Source organism: Carassius carassius, chromosome 28 (assembly GCF_963082965.1).
Source record: "Carassius carassius chromosome 28, fCarCar2.1, whole genome shotgun sequence".
In the NCBI taxonomy this organism is placed as follows: domain Eukaryota; kingdom Metazoa; phylum Chordata; class Actinopteri; order Cypriniformes; family Cyprinidae; genus Carassius; species Carassius carassius.
The window spans coordinates 6148146-6171124 of record NC_081782.1 but is presented as its reverse complement, the minus strand read 5'-3'; the positions used below and the strand labels follow the sequence as shown (position 1 = coordinate 6171124).

General features: G+C 39.7%; 1 long non-coding RNA gene across 1 annotated transcript; it reads left to right on the top strand.

Moving 5' to 3' along the window:
* The first annotated feature begins 15183 nt into the window (after window positions 1-15183).
* Window positions 15184-22458, top strand: LOC132107789 (uncharacterized). The gene is made up of 5 exons (XR_009424358.1): window positions 15184-15274; window positions 16524-16616; window positions 16735-16800; window positions 17485-17527; window positions 21235-22458. It is a non-coding gene; the product is annotated as an uncharacterized LOC132107789 (long non-coding RNA).
* The last annotated feature ends 521 nt before the right edge of the window (window positions 22459-22979 follow it).

Below are 22979 nucleotides of genomic sequence, written 5' to 3'. Positions count from 1 at the left end.
AACTCGCGCACACGTGAGCGCCGATCTGCAGCTACCTTTGGCACGCTCTGGTATCAAAGGCAACCACTCATTGGCTTGTTATTTCAAATCGGATAATAAATTTGGTTCACACTTACAGATTTAACCACGTTTGAAACTTAAATTTTTCTTTTATAAATATCATTATTACTGAAAAAACTTTGTGGGGAACTGAAACAACACTGACATGCTATAAAAGATCATAAGTTCATATGTAAATTATAATGGACGTGTCCCGTTTTGTGGCACCTTGTACAAAATCTACCAAAATATATTGCATTAGACATGGACATAGACATGGTGTGCTTCTGAATATGGTCTTTGAAAGTATTAAGACTTGCAGTGAAAAAGTTGAGCACCACTGGTGTGGTTTTTTTTAGCACATGTAGGATGACGTACATAGTGTAGATCTCACAGAATGACTATATGCTGCTCTCAGAGCTCAGCTTAAGTCAGCTCAGCTTCCTGTCCTATTCAGTGCGGCAGTGGCCAAGGAAGTGGTGAGTCTGTGATTAAACGTTTATTATAAATATTTTATGCCCATGCAGAAGGCTTTATAGTAGTTGCAGTGTTTCATTGTCTGTTGGATGTTTCACTAGTGATGTTTATTTGCAGTTGTAGTGAAAGCCATATGGTCTGTGCAGATATTAAGAAGAAGATCAGAGAGAGAGTGAGTGAGAGAGAGAGAGAGAGAGAGAGAGAACAAGTGCTGTATATGTTTTCACCACCAATGTGAAGACAGGTTTTTGTACAAAACAAACTTTGTCAGGCACTTTTTTTGCCCATTAATATTATTATTTCTACCATTACTAGTGATATCACTTTTAGCTTTAGACTACCATTGCGGTTACTGCTTTCACAAGTATTTAAAAAGTCTGCATTGCATGGAAACTAATGCTTAAAGGGGTTTTATGACTCAAAAGCTCTTCTTAAACAGATTCATTCTGAAAATATACTAGTTTATTTTGTAAATGCAACATTGCATCTCTGTAAAGCAAGGCTACCTGTGGTCTAGCCAGGGCCGGCCCAAGCCTTTATGGGGCCCTAGGCAGAATTTTATTTGGGGGCCCCAATGCAAATGATTATTGTCAATGCTTGACTATTCACACACTATAAATCTAACTCAGTCATTATCAGTTTTAGTATTTTTGTGGCTGTGTTGCTTACAACACACCAATGTTTTTACCCTTCTGTGATTTTTAATTGTAACAGTAGAAAACCCACAAGTGTGGTCAGATGTTTATTTGGACTTTAACATTCAGTCTTACAGTACTAAGTGGTATGTAATGTGGTGTACTGAAAAGTAGCTAAATAAACCAGCAGACAATCCACAAAAAAAAAGTATAATTTTCAAATTATTAAATGGATGCCACCTGATTGGGACAATAAAGACCTCCCTAGCATCTACCCTAACCCTACCCAGTTCTTTTTTTGTAACTTTTTTGATTTTCATTGAAAATAAATAAAAAATAAAATAAAAATAAATAAATAAATAAATAAATATACATTTATAAATATATAAATATGAAATAAATGCTTTTCTGATGTGATTTGAAATCTTAAAAGGGAGAAAAACATTTCGCCAAAAGGTGGATTTGCACCCAAGTCGATTGTATCAAAATGAGTAAGCCGCAATTTTTACCATCTGTGCCACAGCAAGCTGAGGATCGTTGGCTGTCTTTTGTAGTATTCACTAGCCGAGTCACACATTGTTAGGCGGAATTAATGTAAATAGCTTTGGCCAACAAGGCAGGCGGGCTATTTGCGCTTAGTGTAAATAGATACTCCTAAAAAAAATTCAAGCCATTTCATGTACTCTTGGGGTCCCCCGGTGGCCACGGGGCCCTAAGCAGCCCCTACATTTGCTTATGCCTTGGGCTGGATCTCGGTCTAGTAGAGCTTGGTTTGGAGGAAAACCTGCTATGCAGACTTGTTTCTTTAGACGTTTTCTCTCAATTTGACCAGAATGTTGTTTGACTGTTTGTATATCATGTAAGCTTCCAGATACTGAAGAAAGATTGTGCAATATGTTTTCAAGAACATTCTATCACACGTCATGTTTGTGAACGTTAAGTTTTGTGTTCCGTTCAGTTTCAGCAGATAACCTAAATGACGTCACACGTTCAGAGAATGTCAAACCACTACTCGCCAGACCTGAAGTTTCATGTGAAGTGCTAAACTTTTCAGCAAAATTCCCTTCTACCAGCACCTAAGTTTCTGAGCCGCCTCATACTTGGATACTTTGGAGGGGATTTTTTGCATGTTTGCGTATCTTGTCACACGTTTTTGCCAAGACCTCCGTCAGCAAATACCGTGTAACATAAACCTTATGCAATCATAATCATATCCTTATTGTATGAGCTCCATGTGGTTGGCTGTTGTGGTTAAGTTTGCAACTGAGGATGTGTTTTCATGTGCTGCTTTATAATGTGACCCTATGAAGAATGTTTGATGTCCCTACTTTCGTATTGTAGGTCCTGTCTATCATCATTGCTCTTTTGTATCGTCAACCCTGTCAAAGCTCAAAAAATAAAATAAATAAATAAAGGATAGTTGGTCACAAAATAAAAAAAAATTCTTCTACCATTTACTCACCCTAATGCCATTCTAACTTCCATTCTTATGTGAATTACAAAATGAAAATGGCTCCGAATAATGTGCTGGTCACTTTTTTCTATTCAATTTCTATGAATAAGGACTATATGATTATTGCATGACTTTAGAAATCTATTAGAAGTAGTACTTTTATACTATTTCTATGGTGCTCTGGACTTTTTCAGTTTTCATTGTAGAACAAACAGAACTCTATTTCCACAGAAAAAAAGTAAAACTAGGGTTAGGTAAATGATGAGAACATTTGTGTTCAATTTTGGCTTTTAATCTCAATCAAACTGTCCGACTTCCCTCTTACACCTAATAATTTCTCTTGTATCTGTGCATTTACTGAATGTCTCTCACTCACCATTTAAAGGAAATACGATCAAAGCAGGATTTCGAACCTCCTGTTTATCAGCTTCTATCTCAAGCAGTTGCACCTGTGAAAAATTTGTTTGTGTGTCTTGTATAAACTATGTTTTTACTATTCCACATGTCTTTCACTTTCAGTTCAGGCCAAATTTAAACATTTACCAAAACCATCTTTATTAACTTTAGTCTCATATCTGTGGCGTTGAGGTTTTTGGTTGACACAAAGTGTTGGCAGTGAGAAACTGTAGATAGATCAAAAGACAGTTGGTTATGATTAAAATCTTTGCTGCGATACATAACAGGTCACATTAAGCCAGATGTGAAAGTGTGAAATAAAGAAAAGAGCTATCAGAAACAAGAATTCACACTTTGGAAACTGGCATTTAATGGGGAATAAAGCAACAATATGTTAGTTAAAAATAATTAGAATTTTAGCAGCTAATGACTAAAAAGGAAATTCAGCCTGTAACACAGCCTCATCATTATGCTTTGGAGTTTTGAGTTTATAACAAGAAATCAAACCAGCCATTAACATGTATTGTCTCATCTGGTTAGAGTAGTGTGTATACCTGTACTTTTATAGAACCTGACTTTTACATATAATGCTGACATTTTGGATTTACTGATTCAACTGAGAGTTGTTAGTGAGTCTGGCCTATATGTTTTTGAGACAGTTTGTGATTCAGACGAAGTAAACAATCAGAAAAGATAAATTTCCATAAGAACGGAGCAAGGCGGTTTCTTTAGTCATCAGTTTATTTGCTCCTGTTCTTAATTCTATGTGTGAAATAGTTTTTTGTGCTGGTGTTTTTTTTTTTAAATAATGTCTTTGGTGATAAGAAAAAAATTAAGGTAGCCTACTATTGCTTTAGAACAGAATCAGGTTGACTAATTATTCACTTGATTTGTAAAGGGGTAAATAAACTACTTATATCTATAACCTATGAGAGAGAGAGAGAGAGAGAGAGAGAGAGAGAGAGAGAGAGAAAGAGAGAGAGAGAGAGAGCAAAATAAGGATTAGGCGTAAAAGAGCATATAATTATTGTGTTGGGGCCCAATAATTGAAAATTTGCTTAGGGCCTCCAAATCAGTCTGCCCCTACCAATAATATACTATGTTATGAAAGTCAAATTGGTTGCAAATGGTTTAATTATATTTATGCATGTTCATCAGCCCATATCGACCAACTCTACTGTGAACTTGTGTTGCTAATTTTAATGCTACAATGTCAATTTTATTTTATTTAAAATTTTTAGAAAACAAGAAAACAAAATAGAACAAATACTCACCATGCCTAAACATTCAAAAGACTCTAGGTGGGTAAATTAAAATAATCCAAACAAGTAAACAGTAGAAAAAGGCCCATATAATATAAAGGAAAACAGACAATTAGGCACTAAAGGCGGTCATGCCATGACCAAAATGTTTGCCGTCTCTTAGTAAAGCTGTAGTTTTTATTTTGCATTTGTATTTTTCAACCTTTAGTGTGTGCATGGGCATTTTGGCAACTTTTCGCAAAAATTGACATATCACCTTTGGCTTAACCAATCTACAGTCTGAACGATGGAAGGCGCAGAAGCCACACACTATAGGACAAAACAAAACTAAAATGAAAAAAAAAAACTCTCTCATACGGTGTGTTGATTTACAATTTTATGAGGAATATAAGTGGTTTTTCATTGATGGCTTTGCTGCAGGCTCATGTCAGGCCTCTTTTGAAGGACTGCACGTATTAATGATAGAGCACAAATTAGGTGGAGGCAAAACAAGTGCAAAAACTGGAGAATAGACCAAATTCAATTTGAATTCAAATACACGCGAATATATTAGCCAATTGTTCAGCAACACAAGCTTTAGGAGGACTGTCAACTCACAGGCAATGGACTACACTGATAAATATTTTCAAATTGGTTCAGCTTATTATTTCTCCGAGGCAGCCGGGTGCACCAAATTGGAATTTAGGGAGGGGGTTGGAGGGGGTTTCAGATGGCTGTAGGTTACTGTTGATGGGAGATTTGCTGTCACATTTTTACAAGCTTGGATTGTGCTTGCTCCGACAACCAGTCCCACATCTTCTGATTAATAGCTTAATTGAGAGAATCACTCTCGCCGTGATGACCTGAATTGAGCGTGGAAATTCCAAATTACGAGAAGAGTAAAACCACCACAGTCTGTCTCTTTATGGAGAGCCTTTTTCCCCCCACAAATACTGCAGTCCCTTATGGATGGGTTTGCCAAGACAGCCTATCAGTAAGACAGACATACTAGTATCACTACCGTGATGCTTCTTTCATTTCCACTTATTAACAGTTCCCTTTCAAGGGAACTTCGAACTGCGTCCTCTGAGGGGACACTATGGGGAACACCTCGTCGTGACCCGTGTCTGAAGCATACTTTGAAAAACGCCAACGTGTTGGCCGGCGACAGCCTCTGACGTCACTACCAGCGCGACTATAAATACGCGCCCGTAGGACCCGTCACTATCTTCTTCGTCTTCAGTTGACTGTTTTGTTTGAAGCGTGCATCTGAGAAACGACCAAAACGCTAAGAGCGATCTATTACTGTTTTCATCATGGCTTCCACTAGCAAGGCGTTTAGACAGTGTGTGCATCCGTGTCAGCGTTATCTGACACCCGATGACACGCACACTCTTTGCGTCTCTTGTTTGGGCGAAGAGCACGCGCGCGATGTCCTTGAGGGGGCGGTCTGCGTGCACTGCGAGCGTTTCTCTCTGAGAAAGCTCCACTCTCGTTTGTCTCTCTTTTCGAGGAAAGAGGGACAGCCATCTGGATCCCGCGGCTCAGGTCCCGCCGTTGCCGAGGCATGGAGGAGAATGAGCTCGTGGGGATCACAAATGGATCTCGCTGAGGAGTGTAGAGAGGGACCTTCCTTTTCACACTCTCTGGCGGCGAACGAAAGCGAACTTCGGGAGGCAGATGTGGTATCATTAACCCATTCTGACACTGAAGTTAGTGCTCTGCTGGGTTCTACCCAGGAAGAGCAGGAGATGTCTGAGAGTGGTGAAGAAGCTGAGGCTGAGCCTTCTCAATCCTCCTGTCCCGCGTATGAGGAGCTGTTATAGGTTATGGATCGCGCCACGGCAAAATTAGATTTGCCATGGAAGCGTGCCAGCAAGGTGGCGCCACGAGGTCTTGTCTGACCATAGCCCTCCAGCCCAGGTGAGCCTTCCATTCTTGCCTGACTTACATGCAGAAGTCGAAAAGGAATGGAAGAGGCCGTTTTCCTCTCGCATCCACCGGTTTCAGCATACGAGCTATGCTAATATCGAGGGCTTGCATGAGAACGGCTATGAGAGGATGCCCCCTGTAGAAGAGACGCTGGCTTGCTATCTCTCTGTGGGGCAAACATCCTCTCTTAAATCTCCCGCTTTGCCATCTAAGCCCCTCCAAGATACATCCCGCTTAAATGGCAGGTCATACGCGGCAGCCGGTCAGGCTGTGGCTTCACTGCACACGATGGCGGTGCTCCAGGCCTACCAGGCTGACCTGCTGAAGGACCTGGATACAGGTGAGGGCCTTTCACCTGACCAGGTAGCCGAGCTGCGCCGCACCACAGACCTCTCTCTCCGAGCTACCAAGCAGGCCGCCTCCGCCATGGGCAGGTCTATGGCGGCCATGGTGGTGACGGAGAGACATCTGTGGGTGAACCTGGCTGACATCGGGAAGGAAGAAAGGGGGTTTCTTCTCGATGCTCCGGTCTCGCCTTCTGAGCTTTTTGGTACCTCCATCGAGATGGTGGTCGGGAAGTTCAGGGAGGCAAGGGCGCGCTCAGCGGCCTTTAAATCCTTCATTCCACAAAGGTCCAGGTCCGAGCCCGAGCAACTCAGGGGTCCTGGCCCATCTCGATCTGAGGGTCGTAGAGGGGCGCAGAAGGCTAGTGTTGCGGCTCGCTCTCCTCCCCCGCCTAAGGGCAGGGGCAAGAGGAACCGCGGGTCACGGAGCGGTAAGCAGGGTCTGAGGGACGTGATTCGGACGAGGCAGCGTCCTCGCCCGGGTCAGAGCGGTAGGATGACCTAGTAGCTCCGGATGTTTTTAACCTCTGTTTTTAACCTCTGTTTTTTGTCCTCCCCTGCCTAATTCCCCTGTAGCCACCAGCTTTCCACCTGATCGAGGTTAGGTGGACGGTCTCTCACATAACAGTCTCCTTTCTGGACCTATGATGTTTTGGTTGGTTCTATGTTCATAGCAACCGCCTTACTGACGGTCTGGACCAGAAGGGGGCGCCCCGCAGCGGGACTCCAGTACAGGAGGGTGGGTGAGTAGGTAACCCTTGCTCTACCTGTTTATGGACGTTATGTTGCTGGTGGTTATATGTCTACTAACAATCTCTGTGAGTTTCCTTTACAGTAGCTAGGTGGCCAAAGAATTGGCACAGCACTGCAGGGAATTCCATAGATGTCCGGCCAGGTCACCCTGAGGGGCCGCCTGGCGCATCCGGGGAGGTGGTGGTTACGGCAAGAAGCTCTGTATTTACTGCCTCAGGTGATGCTCCCCTCGCCTAGAAAAGAGGGTTGGAGCTCACCGCTCCCGTGCGATCCAGCGCCTCTGCGATGCTTGGGAACCTCTCTGTACACACGCTTGCCTGTGTACTTTCTCAAAGCCACATAGTGGTCAGTGTGCACGTTAACGCTTTGCGCACTGTCTGAAATCCACGTAAAGTGGTAAGTGTGCACGCAAGACTCTGCACACTTTCTGAAATCCACATAAAGTGGTAAGTGTGCACGCAAGACTCTGCGCACTTTCTAAAATCCTGTATAGTAAGGGTTACGCGCTCCGCTTCGTTCCCTTTCTTGGGATGATTCGCCCCCGGTGTTCCTTGGGCTTCATCCAACCAGTGTGTATTTGTTATGCACCTCAAGCATCGCTTCCCTCAACATGAGGGGCTTGGTGGTCTCCCTGGAGATTTGGCTCCCACATACTGTGCGTCTCCACTAAATAGCATATTGTGGTTTTCAGATAGTAGGCTTCACCAGGTCTCTCTGAAGGTGAGCTCCCACGTTCGGTGGTCGCCAGGTAGTAGGCCTCACCAGGCCTCCCTGGAGATTTAGCTCCCACATACTATGCGTTTCCACGGAATAGCATGTTGTGGCTTTTTCAGATAGTAGGCTTCACCAGGTCTCTCTGAAGACGAGCTCCCACATACTGTGGTTGCCAGGTAGTAGGCCTCACCAGGCCTCCCTGGAGATTTAGCTCCCACATACTATGCGTTTCCACGGAATAGCATATTGTGGCTTTTTCAGATAGTAGGCTTCACCAGGTCTCTCTGAAGATGAGCTCCCACATACTGTGGTTGCCAGGTAGTAGGCCTCACCAGGCCTCCCTGGAGATTTAGCTCCCACATACTATGCGTTTCTACGGAATAGCACATTGTGGTTTTCAGATAGTAGGCTTCATCAGGTCTCTCTGAAGACGAGCTCCCACATACTGTGGTTGCCAGGTAGTAGGCCTCACCAGGCCTCCCTGGAGATTTAGCTCCCACATATTGTGCGTTCCACTAAATAGCACATTGTGGTTTTCAGATAGTAGGCTTCATCAGGTCTCTCTGAAGACGAGCTCCCACATACTGTGGTTGCCAGGTAGTAGGCCTCACCAGGCCTCCCTGGAGATTTAGCTCCCACATACTGTGCGTTTCCTAAAAAACGAGCTCCCGCGATTTGTGGTTGTCAGGTGGTAGGCCTCACCAGGCCTCCCTGGAGTTGAGTTCCATATTGCTTTCAGTTTCCACTGAGGTGGTTATCTGGTAACAGATAGTAGGCCTCTCTAGGCCTCTCTGTAGGTGAACTCCCACATTTTGTGGTTATCAGGTAGCAGGCTTCACAGGCCTCTCTGAATGTGAGCTCCCACATACTGTGGTTGTCAGGTAACCTTTCAGTACACACGCTTGCCTGTGTACTTTCTCAAATCCACATGGTGGTCAGTGTGCACGTTAACGCTTTGCGCACTGTCTGAAATCCACGTAAAGTGGTAAGTGTGCACGCAAGACTCTGCGCACTTTCTGAAATCCACGTAAAGTGGTAAGTGTGCACGCAAGACTCTGCGCACTTTCTAAAATCCTGTATGGTAAGGGTTACGCGCTCCGCTTCGTTCCCTTTCTCAGGATGATTCGCCCCGGTGTTCCTTGGGCTTCATCCAACCGGTGTGTACTTATTGTACACCCCAAGCCCCCTCAACTTGGGGGGGCTGTGTGGGCAATTCTCGGGTAGTTCAGCAGCGCTCCCCTTTTCTGAAAGGGTCACCTATGAGCATGCTGCTCGGAGCTCGGAGTCTTCCTCTCTTGGGAGACTGATTCCCGTTTCTTCAGAGCGCTCCAGTACCACATACTGTTTGAGACGCTCTGTGAGAGCAGGCATCCTGCTGAGGCAGGGGCTGAGGCCTCCAATTGCTCTGCTCCCGGGCCATTCTTCTACGAGCTGCTCTGACAGAGTCCCACGAGAACCCCTCCTTAGAACAGTATTTTTAATCCATGTTATGGTAAGTGTGCACGGGAGTCTTTGAGCACTTTCTAAAATCCACATTGTGGTAAGTTCGCACGCTAGTCTCTGCGTTCTTTCTAAAATCCCTAGATGGTAAGGGCTTCGCGCTGCTGCTTCGTGCCCTTTCTTGAGTTGGTTTAAGCCCCGTTCATCTTGGGCACCACTCCACCTAGGTATCCTCGGATACCTATCTAGAACAGGGCGCCGCTACTAGAGTGCTGTGGGGACAGCCCTTTCGGCAGGTTTTTGCGAAAGCTAGCAGTAGCCCCTGTGTGACAGGCAAAGACTTGGTAGAGGAAAGTGCCAGGCTCTTAGCCGTATCCCTTTAAAGGAATCTCTGTGATTCCAAGCCTTTAGCTCTACCCCGGGCCAGGGCCCTACAGGATAAGTTGGGTATGTAGCTTAGGCCTTTGGCCGTAAGGGATAATGTCATAAGGTAGCCGTCAGACCGTCCCAGGGGCGACTCCCGGTGAAGAGAAAAGCGGTAGAGTTGGTACTTAGTGTTTGCTATGATTCTGGTCTGCACTCCCCTCAGCATGGCGGCGTGGGTATACTGTTCCCCATAGTGTCCCCTCAGAGGACACAGTTTGAAGTTCCCTTGAAAGGGAACGTCTCAGGTTACGAATGTAACCATGGTTCCCTGAGAGGGAACGAGACACTGCGTCCTCTAGCTCCCTGCCATGCTTCGGACGCAAGCTTCACGAAGAAGATAGTGACGGGTCCTACGGGCGCGTATTTATAGTCGCGCTGGTAGTGACGTCAGAGGCTGTCGCCGGCCAACACGTTGGCGTTTTTCAAAGTATGCTTCAGACACGGGTCACGACGAGGTGTTCCCCATAGTGTCCCCTCAGAGGACGCAGTGTCTCGTTCCCTCTCAGGGAACCATGGTTACATTCGTAACCTGAGACGTTTTTGACACATTTAAGACATGTTAACCACAGATGAAGAAATGACAGAGCAATTAAATCAAGGTGTTCCAGGCTGCTTTCGGCTGTATTTACTATAATATGATAATTTGCTAATTAGACTAACAAATATAGACTTGCCAGGGTCAAAGCAAACTCTCCTCTCCGCTCAGCACAGCACCAAGTACTCACAGGTTGTTCTAAAAACGAAGCTCATTTGGCAGCGTCAAAAGCATTACTCATTCTCTTGCTTTTATTGACGTTGTCATGACCTGTCCCTCATGCTAATCCACCACTTATTTCTGTAATGGTGTGCTTCAGAAAACTCACAACTAGTCATTTTCCCACCTGCTATTTGAAAATTAGCAATGGAATTCCATTCCAAGTCGGAACACCCAAGTGAGAAGCAGAATAAAATGATGACATCGAACTGACATGGAACTAAATTGCAACTATTTTTAAAACATACTTGTCTTTTACTTAATTGTTTTTGAATGATTTCTATAGAGACATGTTTTCGACTTGTGTAAATGGACGTTTTTTTGTTCACATTTTTGACCTTTATTCTAAATTGTATCTAGGCCTATTTGAGATTGTTCATTCATTCAAAAACATTCACTGTGCCAGCAAAAAATGACTGATTCAATTATAAATAGGCCTATTATTATCTACAGTCTTTGCGTAAGAAAAATGCCCAAAGTGGACATCCAGTTGGGTTAGTATAATGTGAATGGAGAAAACAGGTGTATAATGTCCCAGTGTCACTTCCCTTTGTAAAGTTCCCAGTTATTGTGACATCATAACAGCAACAGGAAGTGGAAGCCCAGCACAATGGGTACTAACAACAATATCTGGATGAAGAGCAGGGTCTTGTAAGATGGATAGCACCTATTTGACTGTAGGGCAAAAGCCATTGCTATATTTATCCATTTGAGGACTCGGGAAAAGGTCATTCCTGGGCTAGTTCCCATTTCCTTATCCGAAGCGGGAACAACAGTAAATACATATAATTGTTAAGAGTAACGGTCAGCGGAGGCTCAGTTCGGCCAGCTGTGTGTGTCAAACCTGGATAATGACCACAACAAGCCCTTCTGGGAAAGATGCAATGTGGAAGTAAAATCTTGAAAACATAATAGATAGAAATGTTCCTCCATATGTATTTGTGCCTTAGTTGTATTGATTAAAGTAATTTGGCAGCTTGTCAGATGCTTTCACAATGAAGGATGTTAAATTCACTAAGGTGTGAGGGACACAAATCACACATAAGTCTGAAATGAATCACTTCTTAATGTTACAGGAAATTAGGGGGCATTTCTTTTACAAATTTCTATTTAAATGCCATAACATCTGCTTGCATCCAAGCTGGAAAGGTTTAATAATTTAAGTTTTAAGATGGAAACGTATAATTCAAATCAGCATTCTGACTTTCTCGCAATTCCAAGTCTCTATCTCATTTTTTCTTCTTTTTTTATTCTGGGTTGGCAAGTTTATATTTCGTATATGCAGAAATGTGACATTTAAACACAAAATTGCAAGATAAAAAGTTGCAATTACCTTTCTCTTTTTTTTCCCCTTGGGGGAACTTGACATCATATCACAGCCTGGCAAAGCTATGATTAGATACTTGCAATATTAAACAGATCATTTTGTTGCAGAGAAACTTGCATACACCCCTGCAATATCAGTATTTTGTGTCATTTTCCACAAAGAGAAAGAAGTACATTTTAAATGCATTTATTTTGTCCACCAGTTTATGTGGACTCTTGGGAGAGCATGGCCTTGAGGCTAAAAATCGTTAACCCCCCCCCCCCCCCCACAACAAGCCCTTCTGGGAAAGATGCAATGTGGAAGTAAAATCTTGAAAACATAATAGATAGAAATGTTCCTCCATATGTATTTGTGCCTTAGTTGTATTGATTAAAGTAATTTGGCAGCTTGTCAGATGCTTTCACAATGAAGGATGTTAAATTCACTAAGGTGTGAGGGACACAAATCACACATAAGTCTGAAATGAATCACTTCTTAATGTTACAGGAAATTAGGGGGCATTTCTTTTACAAATTTCTATTTAAATGCCATAACATCTGCTTGCATCCAAGCTGGAAAGGTTTAATAATTTAAGTTTTAAGATGGAAACGTATAATTCAAATCAGCATTCTGACTTTCTCGCAATTCCAAGTCTCTATCTCATTTTTTCTTCTTTTTTTATTCTGGGTTGGCAAGTTTATATTTCGTATATGCAGAAATGTGACATTTAAACACAAAATTGCAAGATAAAAAGTTGCAATTACCTTTCTCTTTTTTTTCCCCTTGGGGGAACTTGACATCATATCACAGCCTGGCAAAGCTATGATTAGATACTTGCAATATTAAACAGATAATTTTGTTGCAGAGAAACTTGCATACACCCCTGCAATATCAGTATTTTGTGTCATTTTCCACAAAGAGAAAGAAGTACATTTTAAATGCATTTATTTTGTCCACCAGTTTATGTGGACTCTTGGGAGAGCATGGCCTTGAGGCTAAAAATCGTTAACCCCCCCCCCCCCCCACTAAATTCACAAGGTTATGATTTCAAGGGAACAAAATGGACAAATACCCACACTGCAGAGGAATTTACTGTTATGGGAAAATAAACTGCTTAGCATGACTAGCCTGCATGGTCCTTAAAGGAGCTCATGGCACTCAGCATAAGTTTCCTGTCGAGTGTGCTTGTTCAAGTGCTTTGGTAAACAAAAAAGAAGTTGCATTCACAAGTGTACACCAGACCACAGACCTGAAACCATGAGTCAGCCCACAGTAAATTCATGATGAGATAAGGACTATAGACTTCTGATGAATTTAGAATATTTAGCCTGGCTAACCACAGTTCAGTTTCATACTTGACTGATTATAATTCAAGTTATTTATTAACTCTGACATACATTTTCAACTATGGCATGGACTGGTGTACAGTAATAGATGATTGTGATCCGTTTGTGATTAGAGAGATAAAGCAGTTCTTCCATGTGAATTTATCTAGGTTACACTAGGCCAGGTTCACAGGGTTGACTATGTATCAAAGCTCTTGAGAAATCTAGGTGTAGCATTCTAATATGTAGATTAATTTTTTCTCCTTATCTTTTTTTTTCCTAGAATAAGAAGATGCTGCGTTTATTCATTCTGTTTTTGATTCTTCGAGGTGCAGGTAAGTTCATTCTATCTAGGCTTACATTATTCTGTCGGACTTTGATCAAAAGTTCTCCGTCCTATTCAGATGTTTATTTTTGTACTCAATCCATCTTTTTCTTCTCATGTCTGTCTAAAGTATCTGTATCGGTGACAGGCTTGTGAAACAGTCCTCCTGTTACTCACCATTTAGCAGATGCTTTTCATTCAGCATGCCTTGAACGCTCTCAAAGTTTTGTGCTACACTAGAGATTTAATCAAATGATGTCAGTTCTCTAACTGCCACTTAGATGCATGACAAATGAAATGCTATATATATATATATATAGCCAGATAGTGAAGGTAAAAACACAATAGTCATTGTGAAATTACTATTTTAACACACACACACACACACACACACACACACACACACACACACACACACACACACACACACACACACACACACACACACACACACACACACACACACACACACACACACACACACACACACACACACACACGTTAAAATAGTAATTTCACAGTGGAGCTGTTTTACCTTCACTATCTGGCAGTTTAATAATCAACTATTATGTTCATTTGACCTCTAACCTTATATTTATTTATTCAAATCAACAGCTGCAGCATCAGAAGACACAGAAGAAAATACTTCAGGAGATGGTATCAGTATGACATCTCTCATGTTTTTTCTGAAAATCTGAATATGTATAAATCTCTTCTTGTTATGCCTGGATCATATTTCACTCCACAACCACAAAAATAAATAAATACATTCAGTTAAACTCACAATTAATTACACTTTCTTCCCAAAAAATCTCATTATTTAAATTAGTGCCCAGTTACTCAAAATAATAAAAATAATAATAATAATATTAATAATTAATTACTAGCCACTATAATTGCATTTTCAATAGTGTAATTAGATTACCATACAAATTACTCTCTATAAAATGTATTGCATTGCATAATTACTTTCTGAATTCCATATCAACCTCAACCAATGAAAAAAATACAAATATAGACATGGAACTGTTTGTTCAATTCTTTTAAATAAATAATATGAAACTACATCATTTATTCTTGAGCTGATCAAAGTATTTTAAGGTGAAAGGTTTCATTAAAAATTAAATTTTATTTTTAGGTGTTACATTTTGAGGTAAAATGTTTTTATACACAATTGTTATAGACTATAAAGCATTCAATGCAATTATATCAGAAACAACTGTAATTCAATTAAAGAAAAAGTGAGAGCAATCCCTTACTTTAGTTTTTCAAGGGAAAAGTAATCAAATTACAGAAATTGGTTACTTAGCAATGCATTACACCCAACAGTGCTCAAAATTATTATAATTATTATAATATTATTTAAATTAAGACTATCTATCATGACAGCATGGGTTGTGTTTGCTTTGATTTAAACTGATAAACAAATAAATCATATTATCAATATATACAGAATTGTATTGTACTATAATACAGAAAAATATGAGAATATAATAAAAATCACTATTGGAAATAATGGGAAAATGAAAAAAAAAAATACAACAAAGCTTAAAACAGGCTTCTTTACTTCAAAATAATATTAAGACTTCTTAAATTCTTATCATTTATGAATATTTAAGTGTTATTTTTATCAACATTTTCTGTATTTCATTTTTTCTATTTCATCTTCATATTCCCATTTACCCAGGTGACATTGAGGACGATGAAGATTTAGGTAGGTATTCCTCTCCAGTCGCACATGTAGCATGAAGACAGGTTGTTACTGTAAGACGTGACCAGCTCATCTGCCACATTAATTCCTGAAAGCAATCAATTAGCGTCTCCCAGCAGAGAGGTGCTGATAGCCCCCGCTTCATCCGCACCACTGTCCGTCCTCTTAATGGACGTTGGCAGTCTCATTCAGCTCTTCTCAACGAGGAGCTGTCCATCTTCATCAGCGAAATGATTGCTCTCTGATAGAATTACTGAGCTGTTAAGACAAGCCCTGCTCACCAGTTCTGGCCAGAGGCTGATGGGAAGGATGGGAGGTGGGATGGAGGGAAGTAAAACTCTCCAGTATGAGCACGAAAAGAATTGAGATTCATTTCCCATCTAATTTCCTAGAAAAGGTAAAAAAAAAAAAAGAAAAAACGTTAGTGATTAATACAAAAACAATTGGATTGAAGATGTGGCCTAGAGACATCAAGCTTTCTGGGTTCAGATATGGCATGTGTTGTGTCAAATGGCATTTATTTATATAATGCTTTATACAATACAGATTTGTTTATAAGACGCCGATTCACAGTAATAAATAGGGGAAAAAAGCATTAATGTTGCATTCCATGTTTCATTAATTATGAAATGCATATGATTTCAGGTTAAAGCAGCTCACAACAGTGCCATTATTCAGCTCAATTTAGTTCAGTGTTGATTAAGTTTAACTGTGTCAATGTTGCAAAGTTCATTTATTATGAATGAACTTGATTCAAAGAAAGCAGCTCTACAGAAGATAATAGTGTCATTGTTCAGCACAAGTCAGTTCCGTGTTGATTCAGTTTAGTTCAATAATAGTGCATAAAAATTTTACTTCAGTTCAATTTAGTAAGAGTTTTGTTAACATGCAATAGTATCAGTGCAGTCACATTGATAATACCCATGTTCCCACAATTATTAAAACTATTATGTCACAGATATCGCTTTGAAAAGTCATAGACTCGACCAATAGCAGATGGGGATGTGTTTAAAAACCTGTTTAAAAACAATAATTATGTTCAGCACTTCAGTTTGGTGCCCCTAGAGGAAAATATCCACAGTTGCTTTAATAAAATGGCTTAACGCAGCCCTACAAAATCATTTCACAAGGCTGTAATGGATCCCTGTTTAAACATATTCAGTACTAACATTAGGAATTTTGTAACTGTTGTTAATGTTTTAGCAGTTCATCTATGGATATCATCCTTGTGTCTGCATTTTTTTTTTTTCAGGGAAGCCAAGGCGTCCTGAAATTGTAAATTCTGACATTCCTAAAGCAAGTCCTGGATCAGATAAATCCACAGGAGACACTGAAGCTAATGAAGGTTGAAAAAAATGTCAAACTCTTCTATTTATTGATTAATTTGTATTTCCAACTTGGAGTTAAAGTATGTGTGCACAAATTTAATGCACACCCTCCTGTTTTTTATTGTTAATTTTTAGGTGCAACATTGATAATCATCATAGCTGCCGTTAGTGCCATAGTTCTGCTCATCGGAGTTATTGTAGGTAGGTTGAATCCTAGCACACTTTGCCACACTAACACAGGCATATACTAGAGACTACAATTTGATACTATCATGATATTACTTTTCCCCAATAGTGTGTGTAAAAATCTTACATAATCAAGATGAATGAATGATTCCAGCAAATGGCAGCTTGATCGTATTAGTATTCATAGAATTTGTATAATGTTTACATGTACGTTTTTGTTTATTTGGATATACACTGAAATGCACAATATTAATTATTAACAGTTGCTGTAATTTCATATCTAAAATGCAGTTTAGATTCTTTCAATTCGTTAGTAACATACTGTATATTCAGTGCCTATGCAAATGTATGAAAGTGTGTGTAAAGAAACACACTTTACTAATGAGATCATGTTTCAAATATAAAGTTCAGAAATACTTCCTTCTAATTATACAGCAATTATAAAGTTTATGAGATACATGCTGTAAATTAATGTCTAACATGTTTGTCTTAATGTAAAACGTTAGTTTAATATGGGTGTGTACTTAACAAGAAACGCAGGAGCTAAGGCTGTACGCCAAATTTTTGTCAACTCCAACATCTTCATTGATGGATGTTGGATGTCCTGGTTTATTTGAACAAAAATGCAACACAATTTTCCTACAGTGGATTTTCTGTGAGGCTATTTATTAAGGCGTAACATCTCTTTTATCTTTGCAGCTATTGTCCTCTACAGACGCTACTTGCAAAGCCGAGAACTGGGGTAAGACTGATTAGCTTTGCTTGCAAGCAATTTCAAATGACCTGTGCGTCAGATTAGCATATTTAAAAAAATAAAAAATTTTTTTTATTAAAGACCCAAAGCATGCTGGGTTGAATGTAGCTAAATCCATTTGACAGAAATTTGTGTTCACTCCACAAACTATTATCCATGTTGCCTGCAAATGCAGTGTGGATTTGTGCATGCCTTTGTGAATAGAGGTTTGGAAATATCTAATGTACTTCACGCTTGCTAATAATTCAGAAAATATTGAAGCTGAAGCTATTTGCACAAGCACAATTGCTTATTTATTATTTGCTCCACATGGTCCCCCTTTTATACTGGATCTAAGAAGGATTTGGCAGCACTTGCTGGAAAATGGGTGGAAAAATAGTTTTGTCTCACCTTTAGCTTACTTGACACTTTATGTTGAGTGACACATCATTGCTAAGATTTACAAGGTGGCTTGCACACTCCACCTCGTCAACTTTTTGGGGTGGTCCAACCAGTCGAATGGGTAACAGTTGTCTGAATCCCTGGTAACCCACTAAACACAAGACGACATGAGTTAAGCGAGACAATAGAGGGCTGCATGCAGGAGGGATAGGCCACCATTAACAGCGAGTTTGTACATGTGCATTGATGACTCCACTTTCCAGCCATCTGTCAAACGGCCCTCAAGCCCTGAACTGTTAGAAACAAAAAGAAAAAAGGACAGAAAACAAGCCAGGCGCTGACTAACATGAACAAGATATGACCTGCTAAACCCTGAGAGAGTTTACACTGTGGGAATATGTAATGGCGGCGTTTGAAAACTAAAAAGTTGGATGCAAAATAAGAAAACTGACTCTTTCAATGTCTGTTTGTCATGATGTTTTTGGTCAAAAGCAATCAGGGACAAAACTGCCTGAACCAGTTTGTATGTTTATTAGAGAAGAAAATGGTGTTACAATTCATGTTGCATTATTATTGTTTTCCATGCAGACACAGCCACACTCCCACACCGCATGTCCTCACCTGAATCAATAAATTAAACATTATGACAAATTACATGCCATTTATCTGTACATTGCATTTATAGTGAGACCACAAAATATATAAATGTATATTTGGATCATGTTCAGGCCATTTTAAAGCCTTCTTTAAAGCTTAAACGTTCGGTCACATTAATAGCTATAACCATATTAGCGTCCACCTGGTTTAAGAAAACAGTCCCATGCAGAGCTTTAATACAAAAATGCACCCAATGAATGGCGACTATGGAAAGCAAAACCTGAATCCTGGAACATATGTTTTGGTCTGAAAAGAGGACATGTCCAGGGACAAGAGTCGATGGTCACACCCCAAGTTAGATGAATGCAGAGGATTTTTAGGTCAGGTAAAATCTGCAAACTCTAACCCAGAGCTTGCTGGCTCCCATGGCTGTGTTTTCCACCAAATGACAACCTGGGTTGTCAAAATACTATTGGATAATTTGTGTAATCACCTAAACAATAATAATAATAATAATGAAAAAAAAAAAACCCTGACATTTCAACACAGAACTCACATTTCAAAATAACTAGCTGTAGCATTTTTTTTTCTAAATATCTGCAAACATACTATAATATATTATGCTTTAGTAGAGTGAAAAATACATATTGCAACTTTAAATAATGAATTTTAATACAGTAAATTCATCTACTTTTATAATGTCTTTAAGTTAATTTTTGAAGAATAAAAACTCCAGTCCCTATTCATTGTACATGTAATAAAAAGTCAAAGAGGTTTGGAACAACATCAGGGTGAGTAAATGATGATGTGTTTTATTGTTTTAGGTGAACTGTCTCTTTAAGGTGACAAAATCAATGCGGTTAAAATATAAGAATGCTTGTTTTCTTTCTGTAGAGAAAACGAAAGAGCTGCTTTGTTCTCTCTCACGTCCTGTCCCCCACTTCGTGGCCTATCGCTGTCGTCTTGATAGGTTGTCTAGCTGAATGTTTTGCACAGTAATCAGTTTCAGTGAGTTGCTGAGTATGGTGTAATGTGAGAGAAGGCTGGAAAGGAGCGGAGTTTGTCTGACACTTGCCTCCACACAGCAAGCTTAAAGATCCTCTGTTTTCTCTCTTTCTCTCTCACTCTCGGTTTCTTTATTGAGGTTAAATTCTTCTGCAGGATTACAGGTTACCTCAGGGGAATGCAGTTAGCTGAGCCACAGCTTTTTTTTCTCGGTGTTGAGTGATAGGGTGGCTGAAAGGGGCTTAATCACACAGCAACCACAGGCTCTGTGGATCAACACTGAACCTTTCTGAGCATGTTCACAGAAAGCACACTCAATAAAAAACGATAAAAGCCCCCCGAAATGCCTTGCAGGGCAAAAATCTTGCCATAGAGTTCATAAAGCCAGGCAAACTGTGAATGAATTCATCACCGAGGCAAATTAAACAGCATTTACCTGAGGAAAACAAGCGTACGTACATGTGTTTGAACAACATGAACATGTCACAAAGAGCTCCATTCATCTTTCTCCTCAACTATAAACTGAATGTCCCTGTATTCAAAGCGCAAGTCAGCCTAAGCTCCTCTCACATGTATGTATTTATACTGCCTTAAGTACAATGTGACCCATAGCTGACCCTATTCTTTACAGATATCAGCCTGGCTGTGTAAATTTATCCAGCCATTGTTGGTGCTACTGCTATAATTTCTGTCTTAAGACACTGAATAGGTTTTGTAGATGTTGAAATGGGTCACATCATCAGGAATCACATTTTTGGTTAATCTTTAGAGATAACATTTAATTGTTATATGGAAACTTTGTCCACAGTTCAAAAAGACCATTACTGATGTTTAAACATGGCTTGTTAGGAAATCTTTTGTTATCTTACATCAGATACACTAGATGCTGAATTATGATTGATTTTGCAACAAAACTAACATTACATTGCGTTCTGGAAGTCTCGATTCTGATTGGTCAGTTGCACTTTTTCAGTGGCTTTGGTTCAGCTTTGGCCACAGTAATATTTGTTCAATGAGGTGTTTTTTTATTTGTTATAATCTAAAAACCAGACAAACCAAAGTTACATGGTAAATCACAACATTAAAAGTATTTGAAAATAAGACAAAAAGATAAAGGTACAAAACTGTGTACTTAATGATTTTAGTGATTTTAGATGATTTTAATGATTTTAGTGGAGATTTTTGCAGAATCATGGGTAATGTAGTCTTTCCCATCAGGAATTCCATTGTTGAATATAATTATTTAAACAACAACAACAAAAGTATGCACCATACATTAGTCTGTCTTTAAAGGTTTATGCAAATGTATGGGATTTTTATTTAGCCTACTTTAATGGCCATTATCGATAGATCAAACTGCTACTTCAATGTCTCTCATATCACATCTCAGAGGACTTTAGTAATGAAATTGTGTACTGAAGTCTTGTTGTTAGGTTGATTTGCAGTCAACAAAAGTATCTAATTAACCTACAAAAAGTGAGTAATATTCGACTAATCTCATGACCCGCTCTGTTTAAAAATAACAGCTTTCATTAAGCTTTCGCTTGGTGTGCGTCATTTTAAACATATCTCTCATTAATTTCATTATGTTAAACGTTTTAAAGAGGAAAAAATCCTGTTAAGGGAAAGGCAGGAAAAAATGGAGCATCACATCTTAAAGATTTAATCAAAGTCTCCATAGTGAACTGACTGTTCTCTCTCTGTTTCTCTAGGGTCTACTCTGTGCCAGCAGAGCAAGGACAGAAAGCTGCTGTCTAACCATCAGGGCCTTTTCATTTCCTCTCTCCACTGGATCCTTTCAGGGACGTGCTGCAAGCATGTGATTTCTCATCTGAACGTATCTCTATATAGTGGATTCTATAACGTCAATAGACGAGAATGTGTTGCTATCACAAATTTCTTATGAACTCTTTTTAAATGCATGATGTATACTGTTCATGCACACATGCCGTATGTTGCAATCACAGAGAAAGTGCTTGGACTGTGTAGTACAGCCCACTGGAACTTTTCCCTCTCTGCCTGCAATTATTTTTTATTTAAATCAAGTTCAGACCCTTTATAAACTCGGCTTGAAGTGTAATTTTTTCAATCTTTAGATATTCTCCTCGAATGTAAGCCATTCATAGTCATCAAAAATATAAACAAATGACATGAGTTCGGGGCGGGACTATCAATATTGACTAGCCAATGGCAGACAGTGCCACAGAAATCATGAACTGCAGCTTTAAGCAATCATCCTGCTTATATTTGCTCCCGGTCCTCAAATGTTAGCTGTCCCCAGTGCATTTAAAGTGACAAAATCAAGGCGGTTAAAAGATAAAGCTGGTCTCTGGCTCTCTGATTATTTGACAAAAGAAAGAAATAAGTAGAGAGAGAAAAACGAGTGGAAAAGTGGCTCTGAACACCCACTTGTCAAATGGTGAATTAATCAACCGCTTTAAATAATGATGTTGCTTTCTTTTCCCTTTCTTTCGCCGTGGCCAACTCCTCTAAAGCACAGCAGATTGTAAATAGCTCTGGGATGCTGGGGAGCAGACTAATATTTCATAGGCTATATACTCCTGGCTTTAATAGGAAGACATGGGTGGATGCAATAAAGATACAACACATAGCAACAATGAGGTCCAAAAGTCCATTAGTCACTTTAAAAAATTATTCTTCAAAATTTTACATTTGATTCAAAATAACTTTTAACATGTAAAACAGTTAACCCTGCAGTTTATCTTGTTTCACATGGCTCATTATTATGAATTGGCGTGAACGCAGCTTTATTTACATATTGGCAATAGTCTATATTGTCAGCGATTGGACGAACACAGCATGTGATGTTAACAGCATCGCGCACCCTCATTTTGCAGATGTAGGCTACTAAAGTGTTTTTTCCATTGGACTACAAAGGTAAGAATAAAACAGTCTCTTCTTAAAGAAAATAAAAATACGTGTTTCTAGTCACCCACAGACATTTTTTTCCACTCAATGAAATGACTGTTTATGCAAGATGCAGCTTTCCGTGACGGTTTGAAGCAAGTCTATATGAGCCACAGGATTGGGTGTCTATTGCTAAGATTTGTGGCACAGCAATAAAGTGTTAATATCACAAAAGCGGTGTCAACCTGGCTCCTAAAGTACAAGTGTAAAACTTTCTATTACTCGGGGTTAAAATCGTAAAAAGTCTGTAAGGACAGTAAAGTGGGGTAACGTGAGATGTGAAACCCAAATGTGTAACTTGCGGTTATGAATTTACTAGCAGTTTCTGAGAAAAAAGTTTTTTTTCCAATTTAACAACATTAGAAACATTTGAAGACACATTGCATAATCAGTATAATGAAATACGTGGAAATAGATAATAATTTTTTTTTCTTCTATTATTTTATTTATATAGCCTGTGTTCAGATTTTGAATCCCAGATGTTTAGTGTGGACCCAGACTTTTGGACCCCAGTGTATTCACAGAATCA